Source organism: Tupaia chinensis, unplaced genomic scaffold, assembly GCF_000334495.1.
Source record: "Tupaia chinensis unplaced genomic scaffold, TupChi_1.0 Scaffold145396_1, whole genome shotgun sequence".
NCBI lineage: Eukaryota > Metazoa > Chordata > Mammalia > Scandentia > Tupaiidae > Tupaia > Tupaia belangeri.
Window position 1 is genome coordinate 900,007 of NW_006205257.1, and position 8,219 is coordinate 908,225.

Here is an 8,219-nt window from a genome sequence, read left to right on the forward strand (position 1 = left end):
AAAAAAAGAAAGAGAGAGAGAGAGAAGAGAAAATGCAGGTTCAAACCCATGCTTGTTGGGAGGTTCCTTTGCACATTCTCACAGTTGCACAGGTGGGTCAGGCAAGGTGGTCTATGGCACCCAAAGCTGAGAGTGAGACCTCCAGATGTTTCAGGTTGGCTTCCAGTGTGGGTTTGTACTTTGTTGTTATTGGAATTTACATACTCTGTTTTCAAAATTAGGATCTTAGGGCCAGCCCTCCTGGCCTAGTGATTAAGAGAGCCAGAACCCACGTGACTGACCGTAGTTCAAATCCCCGTCCCCAGTGGCCTGAGAAGCATGCCTGGTGCGTGTGTGTGCCCTAGACTCCAACAGAATGGAGAGAGAGAGAGGAGAAGGGATTGTGGTGTGACCATGCCCCCACGGAGAGGGTGCTTTCTCTCTCTCCCTCTCTGTGTCTTGGAGTGGGACCTTAATAAGGAAGGTAAAATGAACCCAACATGAGCCTAGAAGGAGACCCCAGAGTCTAACCCAAGCTCCTTAGGAAGGCCAATGGTCTGAGGGAACCAGCTGCTGCTATCTTGGGTGGGAGGATGGGTGTGGGGCTGTCTCCTCTGCCACCACTCAGGGTTCTTGGGGTGGAAGTCACACCTTTCTAGGTCTCTCCCCACCTTGAAGCTCGGAAATGGCTTTTGTCCAGGCCAAGAGTGAGCCAATGTGGCCTGGCAGGCTTGCAGTCTGATGACCACATGCCTTCTGCCTCTGCCCTGGGAATTTCTCCAAACTTCCCTCCAGGTTAGGGCCCCAGAGAGGTGGGGTGGTGAAATTGACTGTTAGTACCCACCTCCCCCTACCCAGATGACTTCTGCCTGTCCTTGAGGAGAATGGAAGGAAGCCAGCCAACCCTCGCTGAGCTCCATGGGCTTCTACGGTTTCCGGTGGACAGAAAATCAGAGGCTATCTCCAGGTGCTGTAGGCCAATCGCTCCTTGCCACCTTCTGCCTGCAATCCAGGCATGCTACTTAGAGCCAAACCAACCCTGCTCTCCCCAGAGCCAGCACTGGGGTGAGACCATCAAGCAAGACCAAGACCTCTTGCCCAAGTATGTGGGGCTTTTTTGTTGTTGTTGTTGTTGTTGTTTTTTTTTTTTTTTTTTTTTCTTTTTTTTTTTTTTTTTTTTAGAGGTTTCTGCTATAGGGCGTGTGCGCTCACCAGAAAGACAGAGAGACAGAAAGCAAGAAATCACCCCCCCCCCGGGGGGGGGGGGGGGGACAGCCAGGCCACAATCTCTTCTCCTCCATTCTCCTCTCAGGATCTTGGTCATGCACACACATGCGCCCAGCGTGAGTTTTAAGCCACCGGTCCAGGACTCGAACCGTGGTCTACTACATGAGAGTCTAGTGACATAGCCATTCACTTCTTTTGTTGTTGTGGTTGTTGTTTTTTAATTGCCAGAGGACATGTGCCCTCCCCAGAGACAGAAGTGGTGGAGTGAAAGCACCCCGAACGAGGCACGATACAGTGCAATCCCTTCTCAATGTCTCCATCTGGTTGAAATTCCATACAAGCACCTAACATGTTTCTCAAGACTCCAGGGCCAGGAAGGCCATGTGGGCTCCGGCTACCTGCAGACTGTGGGGCTGGTCCCTGCCCAGGACTTTTAACATGTGATGGCCTGTATATGGGCCCCTGGAGAGCTAGAGTCCCCACCTCTACCACCACCAACTGCTCAAAACTCTGTATTTGAGCTTTTTACCCAAGAGAAGTTTCAGTATTTTCCACAAATATTTAGTCCGTGTGAATCTCGGTGCATGTAGAATAGCTTCATGATAAAGAAAGCTGATTCTCTCAAGCGGCAGTAGTGGGGCAGTGGAGTGACCCCGAGGTTGACTTGGTGACACTAGGCACAGAGTTTTCAAGGGCCCAGAGCTCCCCACTTTCTTCCACCATCCTCGACACATTGGCCTGTCCTCACATCAACCCTTCTCTGGTCTTGAGATTAATGGGGTTTGGGGCCAGCAGTGGGCATGGTGGTCAAGGATGCTGGATTCCCACATGGCTAACTGTGGTTCGAATCCTGTACCAGGTGGCTTACTTTCTCTCTCTCACTCTGTCCCTCTCTGGTCAAATTAGAAATAAATGAATACATAAATACAGTTTTTTTTTTTAAAAGATTAATGGCACTCAAAGCTCAGATCTATGTGGATACCCACAGAGAACAGGGAGATTATCCCAGTGCCCCCCCCTTCCATCCTATTGACTAACACTGGGTCACAAGCCAACTTGGAAGCCAGTTGCTGTGGCAGGGATTAGTTTAGACCCATCTGGTTCCTGTACCCCATGCCCCCAAGCTTGGGGGTGGGTGCCGGCCCTGGGGTTGCTCCTTTGAACTCTTGGGAGGGTGTGTACTGAGTAAACGCAGCCTCTGCAAAGAGGGAAACGATAGGATGAATTTTGTGTCCAGGGCTGTCCACCCAAAGTTTAAGAGCCGTTGATCAGATCCCTGAGCTGGAAGGAAAGTAGAAATAGTGAAGAGGGGTCCCCAAACCCACGGGACACCTCCAGGGATACGTCAGACAGTGATGGCTTCTCTGGTCCCTCACTCACAACCCCAGAGGACGTAAAACTCAAACTCGGAGATAGGCTGGTAAGCATCACCACTTGTAGGTGACCAAGCCGGGCGCTGGGCCCAGCTCCCTCCCAGGGCTCACTGCTGTGTGCTGAGCCGCATTAGGGAAGCACAGGGGTCCACTCACACCCCCTGGAGCATGGGACGTGAGACTCTTCTCTATCAGCAGTAGCTGCGGATTAGCTGGGCAACGGGTCTCCACCCGGGGCCAGTGCCTGACGATGGGAAGAAGCCTGCAGCAGCCCCAGGACAAGAAGCACTTACTGGCAGCACCAGGAGGCTCAGGCGTTACTATCCAGGGCCAACAAGACTCTCTCTGGAATCTCAGTTTTATCTGTCAACATAAGCCCAGTCTGGAACCCTGAAAGAACAGCCTTAATCACTCCGTAAATGACTTCATGGGGCCACCTGGGTTCCAGCCCTAAATCAGAGCTCTGCAGGTGCGTTTGCAAGGGAGTCTTTCTCGTGAAAGGAGTTTGGACAGTGAGGAAAGGGTCCTTTGGCCTGTCAGAAATCCTGCCCCAGAGCCTCTTCCTCAGACCAAAGCCTGGCACACACTGTCTCCAGAAATCCCTTCTCCTGGGACCCACCCTGGAGCAGTCTGTGCAGGGCATGAGCTTGGGAGTCAGAGCAACTGGGCAACCATGGGCATCACCTCTGAGTCTCCGTGTTGCAGCCTGGCTTCTGTGATGATAACCAAGGTCTTGGTGTTTCGGACACAGAATTAAACAAAGCACACCAATAACAAAAGGAAAAGGAGTTTACTAAGTAAAAGCGAAAGTACTTTCCTCCCCAGGGGCTGTTGGGCCAGCACCCCGCACCCCTACACACACACACACACACAATCACACACACACACAGAGAGAGAGATAGAGAGAGAGAAAAGGAGCTCGAAAGGCCCCAGCAGTTATGTTCTGTGAGGTTTATAATCATCTTTTTAGAATTATTTTACGTTATTTATTATTATTTGTAGAGGTTTGTGGGTGTTTTTTTTGTCAGGGCGTGTGCACTCACTGGGTGAGGGGACTGGTGGGAGAGAGAAACAATGAGAGGGAAGGTGAGAAATCAGACCCCAGGGGGATGGCCACAGTGCAATCCATTCTCCTCCTGGGATCTTGGGCGTGCGCACACACACGCACACACGCACACACATCCCCGGTGTGACTTTCAAGTCACTAGGTCCAGGACTTGAACTGCACTTGGCCAAGTGGACGTCCAGTGACGTAACCACTATGCCATCTGCTGGCCCCTATTATTATTTAACCAGAACGACAGAGAAAGGAAAAGTGAGAAAGTCAGCCACCAAGTCCAGGACCTGAACTGTGGTCGACCATTGGGAGTCCAGCACCTTAATCCCCACACTACCTGCCAGCCCCAAGGTTTATCATTTTTTTTTTTCAGAGATTTTCACTGTAGGGCGCGTGCGCTCGCCAGACAGACAGAGAGAGACACAGAGACAGAAAGCGAGAAATCACCCCCCAGGGGGGATGGTCACGCCGCAATCCCTTCTCCTCCATTCTCCTCTCGGGATCTTGGGCACGCACGCACACGCGCCCGGCGTGAGTTTTAAGCCACCGGGTCCGGGACACAAACCGCGGTCGACTACGTGGGAGTCTGGCGACATAGCCATTACGCTAACTGCTGGTTCCCAAGGTTTATCATTTTTTAAACTAGGTCATGTTGGTTGATCATTGGCTGGACCCACTGATTGTTCTCATCTTACTGGCTATATGACATGTGGCTGAGCCCACCAATTCATCTCACTGGCTATAATAAAATGTGGCTTAGGGCTGCAGGTGGCGTGGTGGTTAAAGGCGCTGGATTCCCACATGGATGACCATGGTTCGAGTCCCAAACCTGGTAGCTTGCACTCTCCCTTTTCTCTCCCTCTCTCTCTCTCTCTTTATCTCTCGTCAAATTAAAAATTAATAATAACAAATGGAAATAAATAATTATTTTTTTAAAAATAATAAAAAATAGATAAAATGTGGTTTAGTTAGCTAGAGACCCGCCACTAAAAATCTCTGTTCTGCTTTCCTTTGGGTGGAGAATTTTCTGCCCTGATCTAGCCACAGGCAGATGCTCCAGTTCGATCACCCACTTGCATTTGCTGGCTTTCTCCGGCCGGCCGCGGTAGTGCTTAGCAGACAATTAAGTGTGTGAACCATTACAAAGCACTTGGCTCAGCCCAAAGTAAATTACTCAGTCCTTGCAAGCTGATTTTACCATGATAATAGCTAGCCTCCTCTTCCAGATAACCTTTGACTCTTTTTTTTGTTTTTGGAGGTTTTTGCCATAGAGTGCATGCATTTCCTGGAGAGAGACAGAGACAGTGAGAGGGAAAGTGAGAAATCACCCCCCAGGGATGATGGCCCTGCTGCAATCCCTTCTCCTCCAGTCTCCTCCCTGGCTTGTGTGCGTGAGTGCCGAGGTGACCTTTCAAAGAACTCTGGTCAAGCCCTGGTAATACGGTACTCCCCAGGGGCTGTTGGACCAGCACCCTGCGCCCCCCAACACACACACTTAGAAGGCACAAGAAGCACAGGCAGATGAGGAAGATGGAGTCCCCTTCAGTGGCCCCTGAACTCCAAGTGTTAGAGATTAAAAACCTCCTGATTGGGAGCAGGCAAGTGGAGTGGTGGATAAGGGCTCTGGATTCCCACATGGCTGACCACGGTTCGAGTCTTAGACCTGGTGACTTGCTTTCTCACTTTCCCTCTCTCACTCTCTCTCTCTGTGTCTTTCTGGTCAAGTTAAAATAAATAAATAAAATGAATGAATAAACAAAATTAAACAAATAATTATTTAAAAAAAAAAAACAAACCTCCTGATTATATAAGTTAGACAAACTTGTGTGTGTAAATACATATATATATATATATATATATATTCACACACACATATATGTAATATTACATAGAATATATACTATTATTTATTTATTTCATTTGTTATTATTATTATCATCATCATCATCATCATTGTTATTATTTTACTTTTGCTACAGGGCACATGTGCTCACCAGAAGAGAAAGCAAGAAAGCAAGCCAGCAGGTCTGGGATTTGAACTGTGGTCAGCCCTGTGGGAATCCAGCACTCCAATCACCATGTCACCTACTGGCCTCAAACATGTATATATTAAGGGCCAGAATATACAATGTGTCTAACATTTAAAGATACAATGTAAGTCTTTGGAGAATTTCATTCTTATTTGGGCCTTACCCCTGGGGTGGGGCTAGGAAGCATCCTCAGGCTCTCTTGTCCTCATGGCCTTAGGGAGTAGGTGGGGTAGAAGTTGGGGGGAGGGCACAGACCCCCTCCCTGGTAAGTTTTTTATTTTTTAGACTGAACTCTTTATTGTCTTTTTATTTTGAAATTTTTCCAGTTTTTTTGCCATAGGGCATGTGTGCTCACTGGAGAGAGGCAGAGAGACAGTAAAAGGGAAAGCAAGAAATCATCCCATGGGGTGGGGGAAAGGTCACCTTGCAAGGCTTTCTCCTGGAATTTTGGACGTGCATGTGCACAGGAGCCTGGCATGAATTTCAAGGTGCTAGGTCTTGGCCATGAGGAAGTCCCGTGCCTTAACCACCATGCCAACTGCTCTCCCCTGCTGTCTTTAAAAATATTTTTAATTAAAAAAATTATTTTACTAAAAAAATTATTTATTTATTTTATTTATTATTATTGTTTTTTAAATTTGACCAGAGAGAGAGAAAAAAAGCAAGCCACCAGGTCTGGGAACTGCTGTCCGCCATGTGGGAGTCCAGCACCTTAACTACCACATCATTCTCTGTCCCTATTTTTAAATAATTATTTTAGGGGCCAGCAGATGGCATGGTGGTTAAGGGCCCTGGACTCCCACATAGCTCACCACAGTTCGAGTCCTGGACCTAAGGGCTTGCTTTCTTGCTTTCCTTTTCTTTCTGACTCTGTCCCTCTCTGGTCAAATTAAAATAAATAAAAATGATTTACTTAATTTTATTTATTTATTCATTCTTTTTAATTCGACCAGAGAGAAACACACAGAGAGAACGAGAGAGAGAGAGAGAGAGAGATTATTTTAGGGGCTAACAGGTAACATGGTGGTTAAAGGTACTAGATTACCACATGCGTGACAGCAATTTGAGACACGGACCTGGTGGCTTGCTTTCTAGCTTTCTCTTCCTCTCTCTCTGTCTGTCTCTGATCAAATTAAAAAAAAAAAATAACAAATGGAATTAAAGAAATAACTAATTCTTTAAAAAATAAATTTTATTTAACTTTATTGTATTTTTTATTTTAATTTTTCTTTTGGAGAGGTTTTTGCTATAAGGCATGTGTGCTCACCAGAGAGACAGAGAGACAGACAGAAAGTGAGAAATCACCCCCCAGGGGGGATGGCCAGGCTGCAGTCCCTTCTCCTCCATTCTCCTCTCAGGATCTTGGGCATGCACACACACGCGCCCAGCGTGAGTTTAAGCCACCAGGTCTGAGACTCGGACCACAGTCGACTACATGGGAGTCCAGTGACATAGCCATTACACCAACTGTTAGTCCCTATTTATTTTAATTTGAACAGAGATGAACAAGGTGAGAGAGAGAGGGAAAGTGAGAAGGCAAGTCCCCCGTCCGGGATTCGAACCGCATTTGGCCATGTGAGAGTTCAGCACCCTTAACCACTACACTACCTGCCAGCTCCCACTACTGTCACTTCAAAAATATTTTAAAATATGGGCTGGCAGGTGGCGTGGTGGTTAAGGTTACTAGACATATGCACATATACACATACATGAACACACATGCTCACATTCGAATGATAGGCACAAAGGGACATATACGTATTAGACACATTTAACGTGGCAGCAACACATAAATACAGAGAGGTTTGCAGAAAACTACAGGCACAAAGACATATGCACACATACACCTGAGCACATAGACGTACATGAGCACATGTATGTGTTTTTTTAAAATACAGGAGTAAACTATTCCGGCTAATCCACAGCTTATCTTTCCCCCATCATCATTATCATCATCATCATCATCATTATTATTTTAATTTGACCAGAGGAAGACAGAGAGAAAGAGAGAGAGAGAAAGTGAGAAAGTAAGCCACCAGGTCCAAGACTTGAACCGTGGTCAGCCATGTGAGAGTGTCCAGCACCTTAACCACCATGCCACTTGCTGGTCTTCTCCCCCATCATTATTTTGAAATACAGTAATGCCACAGACACCCTTATACTCACCACCCAGATGGAACAAATATAAAACTACCATTTTGAATATTTGTTCCAGATCCCTCTTCAAAAATCAAACGAGGAGCTGGGTAGTTGCACAGTGTAGAGAGCGATGCTCTGTGAGGCTGATCAAAGGGGAGGGTTCCCAGTCTGCATCTGGAGACCTCCCTGAGTGTACCATGGACACTAGCTTGTCCATGACCCAGGGCTGGCTGAAGCCGGGGGAACACGGTATAGGGACCCTGTTCGAGGTGCTGTCTTTCTTTCTCCTTTGCTCATGGAAGAAGGAAATAAGCCTTTTTTAAAAATTAAAAATAAAATTGAGGCTGGCAGGTGGTGTGGTGGTTAAGGGTGCTGGACTCCCACGTGGCTGACCGTGGTTCAAGTCCTGGACCT